At 36.5% G+C, this 26,501-nt stretch overlaps 1 protein-coding gene across 1 annotated transcript in view; it reads left to right on the forward strand.

Moving 5' to 3' along the window:
- The window catches only part of LOC124219839 (protein cortex), a 245,072-nt gene that overhangs the window by 200,743 nt on the left and 17,828 nt on the right, over positions 1-26,501 (forward strand). Inside the window, exon 12 of the mRNA XM_046628004.2 lies at positions 6,459-6,508. The gene's annotated coding sequence lies outside the window, so the exon portion shown is untranslated. The remainder of the gene's footprint in view (positions 1-6,458; positions 6,509-26,501) is intronic.

The raw sequence follows: 26,501 nt of genomic DNA on the forward strand, positions 1-26,501 counted from the left end.
GAAATCAAACTTTGAGGAAACGTTAAAGTTCCGAAAGTAGAAAATGGTGAAAGGACGTAACTCCGACAAGTCAAAGTTCCGAAAGTGCGAAAGCTAGATAATTAAAAAATCTGAAACATGGAAATTCCGAATTATCGGAAGATTTTTAATTTCGTGAATTTCTGACTCGGTGAAATTTTACCATTTTGATCTTTCTTTGTTTCCGAATTTCGATATTTTTACGTTTGGAATCTTGGTCATTCCGATTGTCGGTTTTTCTGATCTTTTACACTCGCACTCGTTGAATAAGCTACGCTGTGCGAGTATATTTGATATTTCGGAATTTGGCTCTGCCGTAACTTGAATTTTCGGAATCTTCCATTTCGACCATACGAAACTTTGTTGTTTTGCAAAAGTTTCAAATCCTTGCTTGAGATTTCGGAATTGGGCGCTTTCGCAACTTTTCAAATTCGGAACTTCAAACCACTCCGCTTCTCTTTCACCGTATTAAACACCGAGAGAAATTTTTAGTTCCTGTTACCGCTCGGTCCTTGACTACTTTCATTTTTTACCAATTTTTTTTATTCAATTTTTCTAGTTGCTGTAAAAAATTTAATTTTTCTCAGTGCAGTCTCTTCTATTTTCTTTTTGCTTTCTTTCGCGCCAGTTAGTTTGCACGTACCTACGCACCTCATACTTACAATTAGGTGCACCGCACGTTTCAGTTTCTAGCTTCTGTAGTGAGTATATCGTTCCATCAATCTTATGGGAATTTGATTCAGAGTTTCACCTGTGCAGGCGTGACTCGATCTGGGTCACACGCGCTGGGCACCAACGTCAGTTCCTCCTTCACGTTATTATACTAGTTTCCTCGCAAAACGCTCGCCTATTGCATCCGCAGGATCTGAATCGCGAAATTGAATTCCTATACGCTCGCAATTAATGAAACGAAAGCGATTCGCACATCTTCGCACATTTTTGACCTAGAAGGCGTGTTAGACTTTTTTTTTTTTATTCTCAAAGTTAAATTAAAGCAACGTGAAGCTTCATGATTATTATTTTTTATTCATTTTTTTTTTTCAAATATTCTCGTAAATTATCTCTGCCAAATTATATGTGACAGAGATGACAGTATTAATCTTGATACAGAGAAGCTGACTCAATTTCAAGTAAATTTTTTCCTCTAAATTTACTGTCAAAAAGTATCTAAATGAATATTTTACTGTTATATACATTCAAATTTGTATATATTTATGATATAAACTTACATGTATGTATGTGAGAAATATTGAAGTTAATGTTGGCCTGTAAAAAGTAAATTTAATCAAACTGCGTGTTAAAAACAGTCCTTCACATACCGAAGAAGAAAAAGCAATCGCCACAATAAATTCACACCGTTTGAAACAGCGAGAAATATATTTTTTTTTTCTATCAAACCTTACACACCATCAATATCAATGAATTATTTATTCTTTTGTTCATGATTACTATTAAATTCATTCTACTAATTCTTCCATATTCGTCTTCTTCGTCGGTTGTTAGCTGCAATCGGCAAGCAATGAAACGGGGTTAATTTCTTACCAAGGCCCATGGGTCCTAATGCGGTTGATTAATCAATCAACCGCTACGTACAATGTAAAAAAGCTGAGCGCCCGGAAAGCTTCACGGATTGGGGAAAGTTGAAAATCGCCTCATTTTCTAAGCTGCGGTAACGAATGCATCGTTAATCTAGCTGCAAGTTTTTTCCACGCAGGTTACAATATTGCCTATCTTGTTTTCGCAATAAAACTGCAGTACGGCTTATTATGTTCTTTCCGTACGACCGTAACTGCAACGACGAAGATAAGCTGGGTGGTTTAAAGCGTCGTTAATATAAGGCATTCCATGCTAAATCCTAATATTGCATCGATTTCACAATCGTTGCCTGTCGAAACGAACATTGTGAATAATTCATCTGCGACGAAGTACGATCGTTCCCTTTTTGTTAAATTATTGTAAAGTATTCCGCCGCAGCGTTTTAGTTTGAAAAGTGTTTACTTCGGCAAATAAAAAAATAATAAGAAAGTATCGCTTTACTTCCTGCAATCATCACGGATACTTTCTTGTCAACTGTTATAAAAGTTAGACGTTCAAATTGCTACCAAGTTTTTTCTCGCACGTTTTTTTCAATTACACAAAAACGCAGTACTCGAGGAATGACAATTTTCGTTACAACGCATTGTAAATTTGTAATTTAGAAATTTGTAAATCACAACCCCGACGATAATGGTTAGTGAAAATTACAAATAACAGCGTTACCTGAAATTTCTCTTCCAATTCTAAGTTGGGACTAATTCATTTCCCATCAAATGATTAACAATTCAGTCCCGCTTCGGCGATTGATCGAAATAAAATATGTGTTACACATCGTATAGTGTGACTAAAACGCGGTGATAAATTGAAATTCAATTTTAAGACCTGAATTATTAAATACCTGGCCTCGCTACTTGACGTGTTAGATACTCGATATATACAAAGTATCTACGATACATTCGTGCGGCGTTCATCGACGCGGTTATTTGAAGTGTGCTAACGGGCGATATATACCTTAATATACGATAAAAATCGATGAAAACAGATTAGCTCGACGGAATTGACAGTTGATTAAATAATGTTTCCCCCCCCCCCCCCCCCCCCCCCTCCTTGCCGATCGTGGCACGGCGTATAAACGTACGATCTTAAGATACAAGCTGCGTAATACGTCAAGTTTCCGTGCCGAGGTGTCTGCGAATCGTGAATACATTCGACGATAATTTTAACAGGGAAATAAAAAAAATGAAAAAAAGAAAAAAAAAAAAAATTAAAGTAAAAACAGAAAACTAGTCACGTTTGCACGAGTACGGTGATATTTTGCAGAACGAGCAATTATTATTACACGAAACGGTTGTATACATTTGTACAGGCTTCCTTTTTTTTTTACTTTCAACTCTATCCCTGCAGAGGTAAAAGATAAACAATCTCCTTTGGTAGATTATATTTTTCGCAAGTATCGTCGCTGCATGTATACGCTGATAATTCACGTTAAATAATCCTTTTTACCTATGCGAGTAAGAAATTTTCCAAGAATAACGAATAAAGTTTTTAAAATCTTAGAGACAAGATTTTGGTTTTTCAATCTTATACATGCTGCTCTATGAGCATTGTTGAATTATATATAATTGTGAGGAATTTTTAATCAACAAGGAATACCGTGTGTGTGTAAAAATTTCATTTGTTACAGTAACTAGAAAAATTGAGTAAAACAGGCATCGTTAAAAAAAACTGTTTGAATATTTTTGGGATTACGAAAAACGAGGTACGCCTAAGCATTTTCCGCTATCGTCGATCCTTTTTTGGTAATTGCAACGCAAAATCAGTTTGCGAGGTTTACTATACTTTTTTAGTTAAACAAGGCTTTAACGTCAATTTATCGTTGCACGAGCGTTAAATTTTCGCAACAGTTGCAAGAAAATATAGCAACAGCGATCGTAATGAGGAAGAATAGCAACGGATACTAGAATTTCCGGTAACGGAAAGAAAACTAACTTTCATTTTGTACCTAGAAGTATATTTTTTGATTGTGGTAAAAGAATGAAAATAGTTGAGGACCGAGCGGTAACCGGAACTAAAAATTTCTCTCAGCGCAGAATACGAGACGACGAACTGTTGAACGAATGAAGCAATTTTTTGCTATAGTTTATTATTGGAATAAATATTACAGTAGATTTATTATACATTCAGGTTGGTCTTATGTATTTTTTTATACCCGATTTCACCGCCTGATTGGAAAGTCAATTAACCGAGTCGTCGATTGACGCGAGTCTATTTTTTTTTTTCTGTTCTCCTCCGCAAATTGAAATGCGAAAATTAAAATCCGAACTTGATCACATTTTTGTTATATATAAGACGCAAAAATGTTCGACATTTGATTTTCGAAATCGTACGATCGAAGCAAATAGATCGATGTGTAACTAAATGTTCCAATTCGTAATACGACACAAGTATGTAAGATATTGTGAAGAAAAAAGAAAACCTTTCAAAAAATTGTTTGAACCGTGAGAAAATAAATATTCCGCAAGTTTCGAAACTGCTGCGCTGTCTGTCAAATGTAATCAACTTCTACCTGTATAATATACCAAATACATTACATTATTAATATATACATGTATGTATACATGTAACAAGTGTCGCAAAAATTCGCTCGCCGTATTTAATTATGATAATAATATCTTATCGTCATCATCGTCATCGAAATGTATAAAAAGATTCTTAAAATCACAATTACGCACACAAATCTATGTAGTTTGGAAAAAAAGTTTCACAGATATTACAAACGAGATCGTAACGCGTAAAAAAAGACGGATTAGATAATTGACGCAATAATTTAGTTCCCCGCTAGAGACCCGTCTAATTCGCGTGGGTTCGTATTACAGGCACCGTTATAAGGTAGATAAGAAGAACGTTCCGTTAACCCAGAAATGCGTTAGTTCTGCAGGTTTCACGCCATGGATGTATAACGTGGCATTTAATTATTCAGCGTTATCGTCCTCGTATACGGTATTTTTAATAAGTTTCCAAATTTCTTCGCATCGAAAAAGAAGAAACAAGAATGTATCGTCAATCCGAAACGAATGTCCATCCGTAGCCGTGTTCCGATTATTACAAGCAATTATACATTAATTTTTGATCGATTTTTTTTCACCTTCTCGCTTCCTTTTTCTACATTTTTTTCTTTTCTCTTCTAGTCTTTTTTTTTTTCTATCTGTCTCTTGTTCACATTTCGCTGTACACATATCCGGTGACAAATTGCACAACGCGGAAGCTGTTCAAGAAACAACAGGCGCGAAAACAAAAAAAAAAAAAAAAAGAGAGAGAATAATCACGATAAAATGTAAATATTTGCAAATGTACGGGTTTTTTTTTTTTTTTCTTTGTTGGACATCTTATTTGTTTTTTTTTCTGCACCGTCGCAAAACTATAAACGTGTTATAAACTATACAACGATATATTACGCGGTCTCTGTGCATATTGTTATGTATGTACAAGTACATAGTTCCCAGCTGCAGTATGCATTGCATATAAATATATATGTATATGTATACGTTGTATACATAAATATATATATGTGTGTGTGTGTGTGTTTGTATATTGCATGTAGGTATATAAAGATACATTGGCACGATCGGTGAAAGGTTTTTGCCAATATATCACGTATGCACATACATTAATAATATTCCTCCGTATGTGGCGATAAATTTGAAATCTGGGCCGTACGTCACGTCCATATATAATACATATGTATATACATGTGCATAGTATTGGCATGCGCGTATTTATTTACATAGATAGTAGGACAGATATGTGTACTTAAACTCGTTTATACTTCACAAAATCCCACGCTGATAAATATTTGCGGTTTATTACTGTTACTATTATTATTATTATTGATAGGTATGCAGTTTTTTTTTTTTTTTTTTTTTTTTTTTCCCTTACGTTTTGGCGACGTGACCTTGCCGAAATAGTTACTCACATACATGATGCAACCGTGTTCACAAGCACATAGCGCACTCATTCCAATTTTTTTTCCAACCCAAGCTACATGCGTGAAGTTGTCCGTTCAAGTGTTATACAGGTATATTACAAATAGTTATGTATTATTTATACAGATTGGACTGTCTATCTATACTATCATTCTCGCAGAACATGTAATATAGAGGTACATACATTGATGTATATATGTGTATATATGTTTATAAATACATACGTACATGTATATATATATATATATATATATATATATATATACACTTGTGTCAGTGAGATGCGGCCTTGAGAAATACACTTGTTAACACACACGGGCGTAATCAGTCATTCGTAAATGATATATTAGGAATTCATTTAGAACGTGCTTGCACACGTGTCTTCGCGCCTCTTTGTCGTAATTACGATACAAAACCTCATCCAACGTCGTACTTCATATATTATCTAAGCATGTGTATTTTGTTTTTTTTTTTTTTTTTTCACGTGTACGTGAATGTGAGAAAGGAAAAATTGAAAATGAAACAAGTGATATCGGACAAACGATCGTGACGCGTTTACTGACCCTGTGAAAGAAAAAAAAAAAAAGAAACTTGTATATAACAGTAAAGAAATGTGGAAATAAGAAATAAGTAGAAATTAAAATGAATCACACCAGGTTGACGGTTATTATTTATTAACATTTTAAGTGAACGCGTAATTCGAAACTGAGCATGGCCGATCCTCTTATTTTTGTTCTATTAAATAAATTTAATCCGCATGTTTAAATTATCATCCAACCTTCAGGTATCACGTAACATCCGAATTTTTCCTTTTTTCGCTTTATCGTTGTATCTGATTTATCTTCTTCGATAATACGGCTTTTCTTTAAATACAGTTGACATGTACACGTGAATAATGAAAGCACTGTAAATCTGTTTCAGGTCTCGTAAAGCACCGAGTGTGATATGAGGAGGGAACTCTAGCCAATCAGGTATGCATTGGAGGACGTGATCGTAAAATATTTTTATCTCCCTTGAAAAAGAAACGCTAAATATCACAGAGAGAGAGAGAGAGAGAGAGAGAAAGAGAGAAAGGAGAGAAAGATATTGCCGGAGGAATAACACAGCTGCGGCACCAATTATGTAGATCATATAACGCATATAATTCAAAGCGGCGATATTGAAAATAAATTCGAAAGAAAGTGTCAAAAAATTGAACCAATTATTTTTTTTTTTTCAATTAAAAGCAAGAGACAGCTTAGTCCAGATTTGATATATGAAACATTAAGACTTTTAAATTGCAGCTGATTCAAAGCTGTTGAAAACAAGAATTCAAAAAAACAAAAAATTCTGTGACTTTGAAAGTAAACACGATCGTATAAAATATCGGGAGCCAAATCGAAGAGGTCAAGGACCAGACCCAGGTTCACTTGCCACGGAATTTCCCATATGTAGGCATACCTGCCGGTGATAAGAAATTTTGACAGCCAAAAAATGATCGACCGTATCCGTTAAACGTTATCAGCGCTTGTGAGCTTTCCGCAGCAATCCGAATGAACTTTTGTATATATTTTCATATATATATATACATGTATAAATACACCTGCAAAGTACTCGAGATTATTGCCAACTTTTGTAGATATATTGAAATCTTTTTTTTTTTAATCAATACAATCAGTATTAATCAAAAAATTTTCACTTACGGATCTGACCCAAAATAATCGTCTGATCGAAGAATTTTTGAGAATATTGACGAAATTTTGAAAAACATCGTTTTTTTTTTTTTTCGTCCACTCAAAATTAATTAAAATAATAACGGTTTGCGAATAAAATCTGAAATAATTCAGGATCGCTACAGGAATCAGAGAACGAGATTTGTATCCGTATCACGTGTATACGGATCGAACGGGTATACATACGTATAGTATACGTAAGCAATATAGTATGCTATAAATACGCACTGCATATATTGAAAAGAAAAAGAGAGAAAGAATTTGGCAGGAGTATTAAACATCTCAATCGGATTACGCGTACATGTATGCGTGTATAAAGAGCTGTTACATATTATTGGATGCGTATGTAAGACAAGTCGTGAGCTGATTACTTCACAACCGCGGATTGCGCGTCTAAATGTCGAAGCTAAACGCGTATACGTACATGTTGGCGATTTATTGCCTTTATATATAAATTATCGGAAAATGATACTTCCTCTGAGATTTCTCCCATACACACACATATGTCCGCATATCAATTATGTATATATGTATTATGTTACGCTACACAACTCAAGATGCGAGATAGACGGATCGAATCGATCCGTATTACATATTTACTTTATACATTTATACGTAAAGTCGTTAATGAAATAACCGCGCGTGTTACGGATATATGCACAAGATTTTGTAATCCATTTAATATATTTAAACGTGATGTTCGATCTCGATAAACCGATAAAAAAAAAAAAAATAAAAAAAAAACACTGAAATTACCGCGATTTTTTTATTGTCGCAAAGTTTTTTGCACATTGGACTGACCGGAAGAGGCGAAAAAAGACAAAGGTGTAAATGCAGAAAAATGTTGCTAATGTATGAGGAAGAATAATTTCGTTCGATGGATGAGCGAAGATTTGGATTTTTTTATTTTTTTTTTTTTTGATTCTCGCTATTCTATCCTCTTCTTAAATAAGAATACGCGGTTTCTTTTCGACGCCTTTGAGGATCGTTAGATTTACCCAAAAACAGGCGAACTATGTTTAAATTATATGATCGTTATACCCGACGAGTAAATCGACTGTGTAATTAAGTGTCAGATCGAATTTGTGCCGTCATTACAGTTATATCGCAGTGTGTGTGTGTGTGTGTGTCTGCATTCAGGACTCCGAAGAAGATTATCTCATGGAAACGTGAAACGACGTGGTAGTTAAAAAAAAATTTCACGACGCCAACCGTAATCTAAAAGAATTCCCGATGATACAACGATTTTTTATGGATATTCATTTTACGTTTTACAGTCTTCATTTCTATACCTGCCAACATACGATATGCCGAACTTGTATTATACAAATAAACAATAATAAATTCAAACAAGTAACGTTACGAAAAATTACACGCGGACGCTTTCGCTTTTTTTTCTTTTTTTCTTTTTTTTTGTCTTTTTCGTTGCGAAGATAAAAAAAAAAAAAGAGAGAGAGGGACAAGTCTCGACAGTAAAAATAAACAAATCTGCAGTTTGTAAATTCAATTTATCAAATAGAAATTTTTTTAGTCACATACTTTTTCACGCCGCTGCATCGTCACTTTTATAAAGCATGTAACATACGCCTCGTTGTAATAACTTCAGCGATCAAGTGTCACCTCAAATCGTTCACTCATCGACGTGTGTAATATTTCATAGCCTACATCGCTCTCTATGTAAATTTCAACCAACTCCAGTGTCTATAAATAGATAATATATTATCTGAACTATATCATGTCGTGTGCATAAGATGGAATAAAGGAAAAAAAAATATAATAAAAAGAAAAGAGAAGAACAGGGACGAAAGCTGCTTCTGAGGCTTTAACGAAGACCTAATGACCCGCCACTGTACAAAGTTACAACGTTCAATCTCGTCGGCGATAGGATAACATATACGTGCGTGTGTGATACACGCATACGAGTGAATTTGAACGCATGTTTATTGCAGAATGTGTGACACATTGTCAATAGGATCGTTAACCGTGGATAAACTTACACCCCGTACATACTTATGTAATAACATAACTATAGTCTTTATCCGTTGCCATGCACGTTACGTGTACAGCAGTAAGGTGGTTGAAAAAAAAAAAAAAATAGAAGTTTTTCTTCTCCTCAGTTTACCCCTGAAATGTTAGCGTTTGTTGGAAAAGTGTTCCTCCCAGAAGTCAATTTTTTAATTTTTATTTTCTACTTATATAACATTGGAAGATCTCACTTTTCGTTTAAAGTTAAAATACTCGAAAATTTATATACGTAAATATATGATCGTTGAAGTTGTATGAAAAGTACCGATTTTTCAACGAAGAAGAGAAAATCGGTAATTTGGAGACGGCCTTAATGTGTTTTCTAATTATTATGGCTACGCGTTGTTACGGAGGTTTGGAAAGCTCGAAGAATCGGCTTCAAGGATCTGAGCGTCAATATTAAAATTATTGAATAGTTTACGAGTATTGCAAGTTTTAACGAAAAGTGAAATTTCCCCATGTTTAGACGAATGGGAAGTGAAAATTAAAAGAGCGATCTGTTAGTCCTGAGTTAGAGAGCTCATCTTTTGGGAGAATCTTTTATTTATAAAACAAACCAAGATTCGTAGTTAATGATTTAAAAGCCCTGGGATACCGTATAACATGAAAATATGACGATTCTTTTTTCAACGACTTTAATGGATCGACCGTTACAAATTTTGGAGGTCAGACCTTGGATTCGTAATCGGTGATCAAACAAACATTCGCCAACTAATTTCTATCAAAATCCGAATATTTGTAGATTTCTTTACCATCGTATTGGATTTGCTATTTTGGATTTCGTAAATCTGACCTCAGACTCGTGATCAGCTACCCAAAAAACGTATAGAAATGAACTTCATGTCGTTCCATGCTGCTGGAAATTAGCAATGGTGTTTAGTCTATACAGCAGAATTTTCGTCAATATCGTTTGCATAGCATTTAATGGCACACAGTGGCATTATCTAATTATAATATTGGTGTGAATGAGCAGTTTTATTCCGCGGAAGAAAGAGACTTCACCGGTTATACGTACAGAGTTTCGAATAAATAATTTAAGGAGATAAATACACAATTTTGCAAAAAAAAAAAAAAATCTTAAACTTGATCGATCAATCACAGTTTTAACAAACGGTCAATAAAATAAATGAAGAATTACCGTTAGGTGTTCATCGAATAATAATTGAAAATTAAAAACCGTCAATATCAGACAGAAGATCCTGTCTAATATTTCAACTTTGAAAAACTGCAGCGCGAAAATAAATTGTACGAAAATTTTATTCAGTGACGTTCGTTCAGAATTAACTAACGCTATTCGGAAGAAAATTAGCAAATTTTCATTTCTTTCCTACCCTCGCAAATTTTTCACACATCCGCCGCTTTTGTCATTATAAAATGTACGTGAAAAAAATATTGATTATTCGCCTAAAACTTGTGCTGTGTAATTCGTCTAGGCCTGAATATGCGAATTGGTATATTTTCAACACAGCATCGTGCAAAAAAATTCTCCGGCAATTTTGTCGTCAATAGCGCTAATTCAGCCTCGTAATGATGCCTTGTCATTTGCCGTATGATTCGCTACGTATATATGTATACGAATGTAGGCGCATCAATCACGAACGTAGATTGCAGAGTAACAAGATCCTGTTTTGCACAACGTGGAAATCAAATGCCTGCGTAGACTTTGAATTTTGGTTCAGCTGTAGTTGAAACGTGTCGTGTACGATGAAAAACGCGTGGGTAGAAATTAGCCGGCATGAGAAGAGTCGAAATTGAGTGGCGCCAGGATCGATGATGATTGTCGTTACATGGCGACGTTGTACTTATACGGGCATATTTATCGCACGTACGTATACGTATATATGTATGGGGCATTCCGCGTCAAATCATCAGCCATGTACCTCCCTTCGATTTGGATCATTTTTTAGTATGATGTTCTTATACGAATCCCCAAAAGGTTCACGGGAACCTTTTATCATATTTTCTTTAGCCACTGCTGAAATTTAAACAAAATCGCAAAAGCAGTTCCAAAAATGCCAAAAATTCGCACCGATTCTGTTATTCGAAATGTGATTTTCGAGCAACACACGATAATGAGATCTCTGATATTTGAAATTTTTTTCGCAAGCTTTTAGGTCTTCCATGTCGAAATTATAGTTTTTTTACTTTCTTTCTTTCTTTTTTTTTTTTTACGCCTCGATCTGAATAGATAACAAAATTACATTATTGTCATGGTTCCGTCACGGACTCCAAATCTGACACGGGAATACTAAAAACTTGCGAAAAAAAAACCCCATTATCGCGTGGTGCTTAATAATCACAGCTCAATTTTTTTCTTTTTTTTTTTCAATTTCACCGGTGGCTAGAAAAATGTGCAAAAAAAATGTCGAGACTTGGGCCGGTACGGAGATATTCTAAAAAATGTTTAAAATCAGGGAGGGTGGTACATGGACTGCTAATTTGACGTGGAATGCCCCATATCCATATAATGCAGCAAAGTCCGGGCGTCGCGACGCCGAGAATAACACGCGCGTATCTCTCGCGTCATCTGTATACCCATTCTACTCTACTTCTACTATTCTAGGACCCCCTCATCCATCCGCGTTGTAACTCTTCCAGTTTCATTGATAAATTGCCGATTCATTTCCGTCACATATGAGCACTGGTGCGTCGCAATTGCGTTACAATCAGATACCGATATGTTTTTACCCTTTTTTTTTGTCTCTCTCTTTCCGTAAATTTTATTTTTTGGTTTCTACCTAGAAACGAAATTTTTTGTATTCTTACAGACTGCGAACATCACGTTTTTTGTGGATGGTAAAAATTGTTTTACTTGTAATCGTTCTTACTTACAATTGGCAGAATTCAAGAGGAGAATAGAAACATTTTTTTGAACAAAAATTACGCTTGCAGCCCTTCTTTTTTTTATTTATTCTCATTTTCTGTTGCTTTTCAATCTCTCACGGGTAAAGTAAAAACAGTAAAGTCGAAAATGATCATATTACAAAGAATTGATCGGAATAAAAATATGTCAAGTTTTCGGCAGTATTAAATCTTGCAATTAATCAATTCCGACGATCGGAATTTGTTGTTTTTCAATATTTCATAGGTAAAATAATAGTACATTATGCAACAAGGGAATAAAGTCGACTTTTAGTGCCGTGTCCACAAATAGTACTTTATTTCCGAATCAACTCTGGCCACAATATCTATTTGAAAATTGGGTATTTTAAATTCGGCTCATGTTTCCCGCTGATTTAAATTTGCTATTTAGAGAAAAATGTGCCACCTTCGTCCCACCTTCGTGGTGAAAAAGGTAAACTTTACCGTTGAGTCGGGAATAAAAACAGTAATGTCAAAAATGATCGTACTACAAAGAATTGATGAAATTGAAAATATGTCAAGTTTTCGTCAACATTAAATCCTGGAATTAATCAATTCTAATGATCGGAATATCGCTTCTATAATGGCGGTATAGAGCCAGCGACCGCATTCGTTATGTACGTGAGAAATAAAAAAGATGTACGTATTATACCAACGTCAGCGTTTTTTGATTGCCCCGGATCGAATGTCTATCCCACGGCACGAAATAGAGGCATGTGTGTACACATTGTAGCTCTTCGTATCCGCGTAGATGTATCTTACAATACGATTGTAGATGCGCGATTTGCTCCTATATATATATATATATATATATGTATGTATGCATGTACGCATGTATATATGTATATATATATATATATATAGCAACTAAGCAGAACTCTTGCGGTGTTTACGTTTTAATTACAGCAAAATTTAGGTCACCGATATCGATCTACCCGTAACGAGAGGAGACTTTATGTATCGATACACCGCATTTCGAAATCATTTCGAGCTGTATACATGTATGTATCATACATACACGACAGGTTTTAATATACCTGCAATACGCGTGTACGTGTATGCGTGAATCGAATGTGGAATTGTTTTTTAAAATTTTTTAACACCGGTATGCCTCTTACACACTGTACAATAATTACATGCATATTATATACGAGGTGAAAACTCGTCTTGACGAACGATTATTTAACCAAGTGAACATATTACGTGCACATGTGCATACATGATGATGGAACGCGTTACATGCTCGATTAATTTCAATTTTTTACGTGTATAATATGTGTATAAATAACCTGGAAACGTCGTTTTGAAAAAAAAATTATGACGAAACTGAAATCACGATCATTTGTAGATTTTTTAAGATTCGATCGGTATGGTTCTGTTAAATTGCGCAATGTATCTCGGCTATCAAATCCGTGGGTGAAAGAATAGAATAAATTTTTGTTATTCTCATTCGCGATCGGAAGCATTATTTGCGACATTTCGTTTATCGTGGAGTCGGTGAAATTGCACGCGAATCAGCGGTACAAAAAATTACAGATATGAAACGTATGTACGTTAGTTTGAAATAATTTTAGGATGAGATTGAAATTTTCAAAGGCATGCTGAGATAGAAAACTAAACTTGATGAAATGATTGCACCGATCAACACGAATTTTCAGTCTGGGCTCGACATGTCAAATTTGCATTTCTTCCACGTAACTACTGAAGAAAAAATAGGTTTATTAGATTAAGTTTGCTTTTGTAGAAACCAGAACGATGTTTCGAATTTTGAGAAAAATTACCTATTTCCCCAAACATTTGTTGTAAATAACAATCAAACAAACTTCAGTTTCGCATTTAAATCACTTTTATACAAAAATGACATTGATTCGGTTTTTTATTTGCTGAATAATTGAAATCATAGATTTTCTTCAATTTTAAAATAGCACTCTCCTGGCTGCAAAACCAAACTTTTTCGAAAAATAGTAATTTTCATTTGTTTAATATCACTTAACGTACAATAAACATGTATACAAATCCCAGACCCAAAATCTCTGTATACTTACGCTAGCGAAATTATTAAATCGTTGAAATTTCTCTTAAGACTAAAAAGGAAAACTTTAAAAGAGGCTGTACAAATTTGTCCGCTGTTTTGATGCATGACAAATAAAAAATAATTAACTCAACCCAAGCACTAAAATAGAATTGTTTTTTTTTTTTTTTTTTTGTTCTTTCTTTGTTTTTTCGTACAGTATTATTTGTTATTGTTCTGAGCCTTTATAATCTCTACAGTGTAAAAAGTGTAAGTAGAAATTATTGAACGAGCTTTTCCCTCGACACATTAATCACCGTAATTATACAACCACTCTATTACCGATGATGACAGAACGCACTGTTCAGCCGGAGTCAGCAGAAGAAAATAGAATATAAAAACGAAAAAGAAAAAAAAAAAAAAACTGTCACAAGAAGGAGAATCGTACCATAAAATACCCAATAATTAACGCCACGAGTCGATATCGATTATTTGCTCGTTTGATCCGGGTACAGTGTTCATTTCAACGGATATTGTATGGATGTAATACAAGTTCTGCTGCACGAGCCGCAGAGTAAGCAAAATTTGCGATATCACGTCGATACTCTTTTATTTTGTACGAGGAGGCCTGGAATCGGTGTTGGCATTTTATTATTTAAATTCCAAGTGGCATTTCGCATTTCCAGACTGAACATCGCTACAAGCAGCGTCCCAGTTAGTCTCTAATCTATATAATCACGTGAGAATAACGCGCGCATCTCGCGAGGTTCACGAGGGTCGAATCATGGTCACGTCTGCGTGATATAATTGCAACTTTATTACAAATTCACGCTTAACTCAACGGTATCGATCAACTGAACGATTTCGCAACGCGCTTATGCATAATCGATGTAACCTAATCTCAATCGACGATTTCGTGTGGTGTGCGAAATTATTTTAATGTAAAAATTATCGTCCAATTTGTCCGGGTAAAATGAGAAGTGAATTTTTATTTCCTACAACTTTATATATGTTGATTTACAAATCGGTGCAATTAATTTTTTTTCTCTTATTTTCGCTAGTTAAATGCAACCTAAATACGTTTGATCGGAAAATAAGGGTTTTTTAACAAACCTAATTGTAAGATTTGAAACGTTTCACTTAAATTTTATTCAATATCTTAATCCATGTTATTATGTATTGCTTGAATATAACATCCTTAATTATAATACAGGTATAATTATGTCTTTGAGTTTAGTATCGCCTAGGATTTGGCGGTAATCGGAAGGTTTAAAAATCCAGTACGTGTAGATCATTGATACACGTATTACATCAAACAGTATTATTACATTGTGCATTCACTATACAGCGTTTCTATTTCAATCGCGAAATTTCTCGCTACAGCAGCAAAGTATGTTGAATTACGCGAGAAGATAACGATAAAACGAAGTAAGTTATGGCGAACGCATAGCGCGATTCAAGGCGCGTAATTAGAGCAGCATCTCGGTAATTGGGAAGTAATTATTTATCGAGATGTGCCTCGAATACCAGTTTTCACTCATACCTACGCGTACCCCGATACGTGTGTAATGAAATCTTCTTCCTTTTTTTTCTCTTCTTCTCTTTCTCTTAAACAGAGTGAATTCCTAACGACTCCATTTGGCCCGTCTGCTGAAATTCAATGCGCGTGCGCTTCGATCCGAGAGCCTCTAACCTGATAAAAATTTTTACAGTCTCTGCTAGTTGTACTCAATTCACAACAGTCAAATATTTTTTTTTGTGGCTTAAGTCGGTTGGTCACCCTGGCAAACAATTGGTCTCGGATCGTGGGGCGTGTGCATTAAAATTTAGCAGACGACGGTCCGTATGCAGTCGTTAGGAATCCACTCCGTATATTCTTCGACGCGAATTGTTTTTGTTCTCGTTTCGTTTAATTTCATTATTTCGTTTTTGCTGGTTTATTTTTATTTTTTCTCCTCAAATTCTTTCCTTCGTTCCTGCTTCAACAACCCACCGCGAAACATTGACCCCGCCGAAAAATTCTACCACACGTCCTCTCTGGAGACATGTATGTACGTACACACACACGCGCACACACCTTATATTTCGGATCTTATTCAACTCAGCTGTTAACGCTGTGAGCAAATACCTGACCGGCATACTAATCGAAAAACATTTACCCAAGGTTTTATTCACTCGGATAGGAAGGAGATGCTTTATATACCTGATGCTATAAGTGAATTATTCCATCGCGGTCCGTCCGTAATCTATGCGAAGATTGACGCGATCGAAGGGTCGAATCGATCGAGATGAAATTCGCGAACGTTGACGTAATTATTAAATCGGTAACACGGTTTTTATTTCGCAGAAGCTGATCGAGTCTGGGTTTTTTTTTTTTCCTTCGACTATTTTTTTATTTTTATTTTTATCTTAATTTTGATTTTTTTTTTTTATTCTCATCGAGTTCAATGTCCCGATTCGTACAAATCGTTCAAGTTCACTGTCAATGATCTCATGCAAATATATCGAATACATAATAACGGTGAGACATTTTTTTTTTTTTTCTCTCTTTTGAAAATATGCCAAATGGATACCAAAAAAAAGTTACCAATGCAAAGCTGATGGAATCCTTCCGTTTTGCGAAAGATAAAACGAATTGAAACAAACAACGTCAAATGATGAAAATTTTCTTATTTAACGATAAGCCGAAGAATAAAAAAAAATTGACATTAGCTAGCTTTTTTACTTTTCTTTGACGATTTTTAGAGTAATTATGTGACGATCGATTTTCTAAGTCAAAACAAATTTATGTGGCTCTGAGGGCACGCTTGAAATTCTACTAGATTCGAGATGCGGGATGTTTGCACAGAGAACACGTGCTGAAAACAACCTGTTGTCTGTCTTTTTTTTCGAATAATCAAACAATCCACGCTAAGCGACGGCCGATGAAAAAGTATATGATTTTTAAATAAAACGGAGTCGAAATTGCAGAAACTGCGAATGTAATAAATTGAATTTTCTTTCATCCGTCGTAATTATAAATACTTTGCGAACTCGAAGATCAAGGCCAGTCTGAATTCCGCGGTTCGAATACGAGTTTGCAAGCTTATCTCGCAGCCTGACAGCATCTTTTTCTTTTCTCTTCTCTTCGCTTCTCTTGACCGGCAGTTATAAATATGAGAGATCGTCGGGAGAATTCGCTTTGGATCTCTCGGAATTATTAGCCATTTGACTTCTCGTCCGCTCAGCAAAGAGTTTCAGCTATTCCGTGACTTTCTTGTTGACGAAGTTACGATTTTAAGGTTCACGGTTAAAAGAAAGCTTGTCTACAGAGTCACGTAAAAGCGCCGAATAACGGGCAATTCTAATAACGAGTACGAACCACGTTTGTCGAAACAACCTTTGTCAAATTATTCAAGGCAATATTAGGGAAAAACCTGGAACGACAATCAATTATACTAATTTTATACGTAATATGATGTAATCGTTGATTGTTTAGCCAGAAGGCGTTGATCCTCTTGTTATATTATACACGTACGTTGTAGATTTCCGCTGAAAATTATTTGACTCCCTTAATTGGTTCTCTCTGTACGTCAACGGAGATAAGAGCGATTTGCACTCGGTCCGAAAGTGCAAATTATACGGCTGCGCGACTGTCTGCAACGTAAATTTGCAACAAAGTTATAACGTCTGCGAATAATGTGCGATTACGTTGAGATACGACAGACGTATATGTGTTATGTAAAGGGGTCACTGAACTCCGTGAACCGTTGAAATAATTAGTGAAAGATTTTTCAGCTGCGCGAACGATCTGAAAACGGAAAATTGAATTTTGTGACAAAAATCAATCAACTCGAACGTGACTGAAACGTAATACCTTCTTAGAAGCCGTGAAAACATTTGATGATAACTGATTCGATGATAACTAAACTGCGTTACGTGCACGTTTCTCAATTTCCAAAAGCATCTGCAAACATGATTTCTGAAATGGTAAATTTTTCCTCTATGCTATCGCAGGTTTCTTCGTTAATAACGAAAACGTTTTATCGCGATATTCGTGTGGATTATAATTGATAATCTAATGTTTCATCGACAATTAACGCATGAGCGGTACTAAGTAGAGAAAAATTTACGATTAATTGGACGCTAATTCATTGACGAATTATTAACAAATCGCCGGTGATGAATTTTTACAAGAGCTCTGGGCGCGAAAAAACTGTAGTAAACTTACACGTTGGTATCGAGGATTGAGCTAACGCTATTATACGTGGATTTTAACGATCCACTGAAAATCAAGACGACTCTCGATCCACCAGAAATATACAAACGTGCGACGTGTAATTTCGGCGCTGAAGCGAAGAAAGCGCAAGAACGCGCTTGCACGAAGCTCGATTATATCGGCGAGGATTCGAGCCGCGATCCTCCGGATCCCGCAAAGCAAGGCGAGCAGCGGAACGCGACAAAGTCACTTCCCATTTAGCGCCGGGATTTCACGTCGGAGATAACGAGACTCGGTTCGTACGCCGAGGAGTCCACTTTGCAAAATCGTTCTCAACGTCGGCGCTGCTTGCTTCTAGGTAGCCGATTTATTGCGGTCTCGTTACTCGCCTCCCTCCCTCCCTCCCTCCCTCCCTCCCTCGCGCCGATTCTTTTCTTCCGCCCTGCAACGAGACTCGGAGAAAGTTAGGCTCGATTTCGATTGTTTTTCACACTTCCCTGACACGGAAGTGATTCGTTCGTTCGTTCGTTCGTTCCTTCGTTTTCTTCGTCCTTTTCTTTTCCTTCCTTTTTCTACTCGGTTGTCCCCCGCCTTGCGTCATTGCGACAGGTGGCTGATACCTTCGGTCAGCCACCCCCTCCAAATAGAGGACGAAACACGCTGATTTGCATTGCGTCCTTTTTGCGATCGGTGAAAGTCATTATCCTTTGACAGTTCGAAAGATACAGGCTCTCACGTCTTCGGAATGCCCGTGGTTCGCCATTTGTATCGTTGTCTGCTTTTTTTTTTTTTCTTTCGAAACCGCAATTATACCGGAAGTTTTGAAATCCTGATCGGTCACTTTGCAATTTGTTTGCGATATTTTTATTCCTTTGTTCATCTTGGTCTTTTCACGATCCTTTCGTACAATGTCGGTATGATATCGTACGTGGAAACGATTTATTAACCCGAAAAATAACCGTCAAAAATCCATGAAAACCATCGTACCATAAAAACTTTGGTAACTGAATTTGAATATATTTTTGATAACAATTCCTTCTCGATTTCAATAAAAATCCAATACAACGCTCGGCGCAATCGGTTTCAATGATTCGCCGCAATCGCTCCGTCTATCGATCCATCGATCGATCAATCAATCAATCGATCGATCGCTCAATCAGTCCCGGCGAAGATCCCACTCTGCAGTCACCGCGCAGGTGATTTTCTGTTTTATTCAGCTGTTTTCACCACTTCGGTATTGCCTGGAGGTGTGATCGGCAACTCAATCGGCCCAACCTATCGGGGCCCCCCTGGGCACCCCCGGGGCATCATAGATACTCGGTGCGCATTCCGTTTCATGCCTCTACGTACTCGAATGAGGACGCAACGTAACGCGTGGCCGCCATAGAACTCGAGGCTTCTTAATCGTTGGCTATTTCGGCATTTCAGGTACGCAGTCGTCGGCACGAAACGCCGGCCGTGAGTCGTAAAATCTCTCCTCTATTTTCATCGAGTGAGAAATCATTTCGAAAGAAAAGAGACACGCCGAGTTTTATTCTCGGTTTTCCTTGCCAATTGAACATTATAAAAATACGTGAAGAATTTCCCATTAATTACCACGTGACGAATATTTATACATAGGTAGAAACGCGTGCATACGTGCTGAAAGCTTCGTAGGAGAATCGTTGAGTCAAATTATGTTTACATGTATATTTTGATTCGATTTTTGTTCCTTTGTTTTCATCCTCAATCTTTTGCAAAATATGACACGGCACAATTTTTTATTCACTTTCTTTACGGCAAGATTTCGCGATATTTTCTCAACTGTCTGTTCTATCGTACGATTAGAGAAATTCGATTGGAAGTTTTTTTTCTTTCTTTCTCTCTTTCTTTCTTTCTTTCTTTCTTTCTGTTTTTCATTTTCTAACCGAGATTGCGGAGAGATTCGTATTACGGACCGATAGGATTGGTTTCGCAAATTGAAATTCTTTTACTTCCGACACAGCTGCTTATTTACTCGGTTACTTGAACATATTTAGATCGATAGTTATACCGATTGATTACTCGCGTCATTACTTAGAACGAGAATCACACAGAAATGTATAAGAAAACTGAGAGGGTATTAACTTGTCGAAATCGCAAACCACTTTGGAAAGCATTCGGTTTAAAGCTGCTTGAAATCGCTTAAAATCGGTTGAATAAGCTTGAAATGATTGCAATCCCTTGTCGAATTTCATACAATTGGTTAATTTTCATCGTATTCGCTTTTGAGAGAGAGAGAGAAAAAAAAAGTTACAAAAGGAACGGCAAGGGATTCTGAAAAAATATTTCTACCGTCTGCTTGTCTTTTAATCAATATTCCCCATTTATCGAATTTCCGAATTAACTGAGCGATGACTCGCGATTAATTTCCTCCACTTTGAAGATTCGAAATTTCTTGGTATCGGGTTATACAAGAATGATTCTTCTCCGTACCAAGACCGTTTCTTTGTACGTTGCAAACGCGTTTCTACAGAGAAATACGAATGTGAGAAATATGAATGCATGCGTTAACGCGAAATGGCCAGGATATTGAAATCCACGCGAATGCATCCGGCGTAATGACATGCTATTAAGTACTTGAAAGGTCAGGAGCTCGCGAACGAACGACGTTTAATTTAATCCGGTACCAAGTGCCTTGCAGCTCGTGTGGAATAGCAGGTAATTTGTTTAAGCCACGGTATGATACCCTGCAGGGGTCTCAGTGGCATAGTTGCAGTTTTCACTCACTCCTCGAAGGCATGCATGCACATGAGAGCGGTAAGCCGGCGAATCGAATTCATCGCTTCGCTAAACTTTTCTGAAACTTTCACATACGTATATATTCATTAAGCTGCACTGAGAAAAATTTCATTCGTTACAGTAACTAGAAAAATTGAGTAAAACAGGTATCGTTAAAAACAAACTGTTTGAATATTGTTGGGATTACGAAAACACGAGGTACGCCTAACCATTTTGCGCTGTCGTCGATCCTTTTTTGGTAATTGCAAAGCAAAATCAGTTTGCGAGGTTTACTCTACTTTTTTAGTTAAACGAGGCTTTAACGTCAATTTATCGTTGCACGAGCGTTAAATTTTCGCAACAGTTGCGAGAAAATCTAGCAACAGTGATCGTAATGAGAAAGAATAGCAACGGATACCAGACTTTCCGGTAACGGCTAGAAAACTAATTTTCATTTTCTACCTAGAATTATATTTTTCGATTGTGGTAAAAAATGAAAATAGTTAAGGAATGAGCGGTAACCGAAAATAAAAATTTCTCGTAGTGTGTTGAGGAAAAAAATAATTTACCATTTTCCACCGTGGCACTCCCTAAAAATGTTTGTTTAGGTTAGGAGAAGTTACTCACTCTTAGAATCTGTTATACAACTTTCCGTGAATCTCTTGAAATCTTGGTAATATTCTGAAACCTTTTATAATCCTTCAAATATGTTCAAATCTTTTGAAATTATTTAAAATCTATATAAATCTTTAAAATGTTTTGCAATATATAAGATCGTCTGAAATCTCCTGAAATCATTGAAAAAAATTTGAAATCATTAGCAATCTTTTGACATCTTATGTCATACTTGGAATCTTTTGAAATACTTGAAATCTGTACTATTTTTAAATCCTTTGAAACCGTGTAAAATTTTTTGTAATCTCTTTCAAATCGTCTGAATTCGTTTAAAATCCTTTGAAATTATTTGTAATCTTTCGACATCTATCGAATCCCTGAAATTTCCGAGATCTTTTGAAAAGTTTGTAATCTTGAAATTGGGTGTACATCAAATCGATGAATGATCAACGTTTCGGTCTTTCTTCAACGTGCAGAGATGGTTAAAAAATCATAGAAGTTCGAATGAAACCGTTACAAAAAAAAGTCACGTTATAACACGATTTTTTGGATTTACCAAAAACGTATCTTGTCGTCCAATTTCCGCTGACCATATTGAATGAGAATTCATAATTTCAAATAATCATATAAAGATTCCGTATAATTTAATTAACACGCCTTATTCAGAAATAATTTGAAGAAAAGGTCGGTTGCAGTTTCAATTCGAATCGGGGAAATTTAAAGACCTGAGAAAATCGGTTTTTCTGCAGGCAATTATTCGTAGCAGGCTGGTAAGTAAGTGATTGAATTAATTATCCTAACTACACACTCGAGGTATGCAGAATGTAAATACCGGTATAATTTCGCTATTGCGGTATAAGTGAAAAAGAAATGAGGGAAAAAGGCGAGGCAATAATCCAAGGCAAGTGCGGAGATTTCACGTGACGTAATGGCGCGCTCTGAAATTCCGCAAGTCGAGGGAAGAACTGGACCATTAATCCCGAATGACTTAAACTCGTCTGTAATTAATACACTCGCAAAGTCAGAGCCGACGTATTATTTGCGTGCAGATACGTACAGAGAAAAAGTAATTGCAATTTCGCAAGATAAAATCGCGCTTCACCTGCTCTTAAAGATCGTACACGGTGAATTATCTCCGCATTCCGATGTGTCATTACTTTCATTATCCGGCCTACAATGCGACCGATGATTCGATAATCCGTAGATGCATTATGCACGTATCGTGCGATTTCGATCGGACAAGTATTTGTAATTGGCGCTTCAGTGAAAGAAAATTCTTCGGGTTCTTGAACATTACACTAATTTGGAAATCGAGCTTCCGATCCGGCCTGACAATTTTTACGCAAGTCGATCAGTTTCGTCGAGCCTGTTATCGAGCACTGTTGAAATTGAGATTGAAAATTGTTCGTCTCCCGGAGTTATTTTCGTACATTGAACGCAGATAACTGATAAGAGACGATTGCAATTGGTTCGCAACTGGTTATTACCGGCTGCATCGCAAATTTACAACAATGTTTCTTTATCGAAAGATATAAGAGAGTGCGTTGCGACATAACATATCATTCACGTTACGCGTATCTGCGGGCCAATGTTTGGAAGGTCACTACTCTGCGTGAAACGATTATTACGTCCGATGACCGAAGGATGCGTTAATTACGCGAATAATGGATCTTGCGAGTGAAAAATACACAGACGACGGGGATTACTCGGCTTAATGAGCGATAAAGTGACGGTTCAAAAACCGAAAATCGAGTCAATCAATTTGAATAAAATAATATCTCGTCGATGAGGCGAAAAGTAAACAAAACAAAAAAAATACATATATATATATATATATATATATTAAATACCACAAATGTCCATTAATAAAAAGACCTACTCAAACGTAATTTTTGAGGGGTTTTATTACAGTACTGTTGCGTAAGTTTTTTCACACCAAATACGTGCTGTTTGACAAATTTCAGTTAATCATACGCCGTTCGGTAAATCATTGATGAATTATTAACAAATCGCCGGTGATGAATTTTTACAAGAGCTCTGGGCGCGAAAAAACTGTAGTAAACTTACACGTTGGTATCGAGGATTGAGCTAACGCTATTATACGTGGATTTTAACGATCCACTGAAAATCAAGACGACTCTCGATCCACCAGAAATATACAAACGTGCGACGTGTAATTTCGGCGCTGAAACGAAGAAAGCTCAACAACGCGCTTGCACGGAGCTCGATTATATCGGCGAGGATTCGAGCCGCGATCCTCCGGATTCCGCAAAGCAAGGCGAGCAGCGGAACGCGACAAAGTCACTTCCCATTTAGCGCCGGGATTTCACGTCGGAGATAACGAGACTCGGTTCGTACGCCGAGGAGTCCACTTTGCAAAATCGTTCTCAACGTCGGCGCTGCTTGCTTCTAGGTAGCCGATTTATTGCGGTCTCGTTACTCGCCTCCCTCCCTCCCTCCCTCCCTCCCTCGCGCCGATTCTTTTCTTCCGCCCTGCAACGAGACTCGGAGAAAGTTAGGCTCGATTTCGATTGTTTTTCACACTCCCCTGACACGGAAGTGATTCGTTCGTTCGTTCGTTCGTTCCTTCGTTTTCTTCGTCCTTTTCTTTTCCTTCCTTTTTCTACTCGGTTGTCCCCCGCCTTGCGTCATTGCGACAGGTGGCTGATACCTTCGGTCAGCCACCCCCTCCAAATAGAGGACGAAACACGCTGATTTGCATTGCGTCCTTTTTGCGATCAGCTCACTTTGACCGTGTGAAAAATGCAAGCTCCTTGTACGTTGTCCAAATTGCTTGTAATTCGTTTCCAATTTTACCGTAGTTTCCTACTCGCCGTCTTTTCGGAATTCAGGTTAGTGTGGCAATCGCTGTCACTTTGCAATCTTCTCACCACTTATATTCCCGTACCGTGTATGCAGAGATTTATTCGCGATAAAATCTCCCTGCTTCGGGCGCGTCGATGCCGAAGTTGGCAACGGATATTGCAGAAATCGTTGATATTCATTCTCCTCATTTTTTGATACTAGCGTAATACGTCGTTACGCGCGTCGATTCGTATCAAGTATTCTTCGAAATTTCTAATAAATGTATCAACAACGAACAAATAACTCTGAATCTCAATTAAGTCACCTGCGAAATTGCGGTAGATTCGCGTACGTCACGCTTTAATTATCCTGCAAAATTTTCGACGATCAGAAAAAATCCGGTTCACACGTACGTTGTTTCTTACATGAAATCGGTTCGAAATCGATCAAACACGGCGCAAAGCCCGTTATAATCAGACACGTAACAGCCGATGAAAGTTGGCCCAAAAATTGAGATTAACGGTTGTCGAAAATACGATATCTTATCTGCGAACGGAGCGTACAGAGAAATAAAAAGAGAGCTGTCACGTATTTCGACGTGTTATATTCAAATCGAGATCGTTACGTGTGCGACGAACAACACACACAAACGCACACACACACACATATATATATATATATATATATATATATATATATGCATACATTATACATCCGATTTCCGTGTTAGCAACGTACGATTTTTTATTTTGTTTGTTTTCGTATTTTTATTTTTTATTTTTTTATTTTTTTTTTTTTTCACCTCGTTTACACGCTACTTTCTGTATCGCGGTTACAGTGCAGGTTCTCCAAGTTTCATATTGTAAAACGCTTCGATTGTTCTCAGTCTGCGATCCATGTCTTCCCGCGACTGTAAGACTTCAAGCCGATTCGACCGCATCGCCAGTTTCTGTATAATAGAACATGAATTCATGTATTATGATATACATGCCGGCTGTACTTTATATATCCATATTATTTATTTTTTTTCTTCCATTTCGCATGATTCAGAAATGCGGAACGGACTGATCGCCTCTCAGATAAATGTCGGACGACTTACTACGGTACGTCAATAGCAAACAATGCAAACTTTAAATAACGTTGAACTGACTCTTTGTATTTTTCTTTCTTTTTTTTTTTTTTTTCTTAGGTCTTCTTTTCGTTTATTTTTTCGATTCGAATGAAACGTTTCGAAACCGGATCAAGAGTTTAAAAAACGAGTGTGATTGGTGGTCCTTATTTTGGGTTTTTTCGAAATTTGAGCGAGACGCCCCTCAAATTGATTCCAAATGAATAAATAAAAATCTCCTTCAACGCACGGATTTATATCTCGACTCTAAACTCTCTGGCAAGATCTGTAAAGTTTGTAATGTAAAATATACGCATTCTTACTCAACCTTCAGTAAAGGTTTATTTGATGATGGAGCTAACTGTTTCTAAAAAAATTTATGCTACTATTTGATAAAAATATCAGCATCGTGAATGGAGAATTTTATGCCAATTGTCCATTCATGTCATAATTACAAGAACGTTTAATTCCAATCGAGACAAAGTCGTAAACGTGATAAACGATAACGTAATCGATGGAATCAAAAAAAACATAATCAGCATTAGACAATTCTTTATATATATAATATATTAATGAAAAAACATAATGATCCGAGACTGGATCATACCGAAAGAAATAGCATTACGAGAGAGAGAGAGAGAAATCTATAGCGTGACCTGAGCACTGCTTAGAAATCGGTAGGAAAAGTTGTAATTTTTTAGCAATGACGTATTTTAACAATCTACCCAACAAACTCAACATATTAGACATGTGTAGGATAGCGTCTAAAATGATATCTAAAAAATCGATAATAGAAAATTTAACGGTAAGATGTCACGTAGTATTAGTATTACCGTTATTGAATCTGGTTAATATATTTTTTTGATCATTCCAATTAACCAAATGTGCG

This window comes from Neodiprion pinetum, chromosome 5, assembly GCF_021155775.2.
Source record: "Neodiprion pinetum isolate iyNeoPine1 chromosome 5, iyNeoPine1.2, whole genome shotgun sequence".
Taxonomy (NCBI): domain Eukaryota; kingdom Metazoa; phylum Arthropoda; class Insecta; order Hymenoptera; family Diprionidae; genus Neodiprion; species Neodiprion pinetum.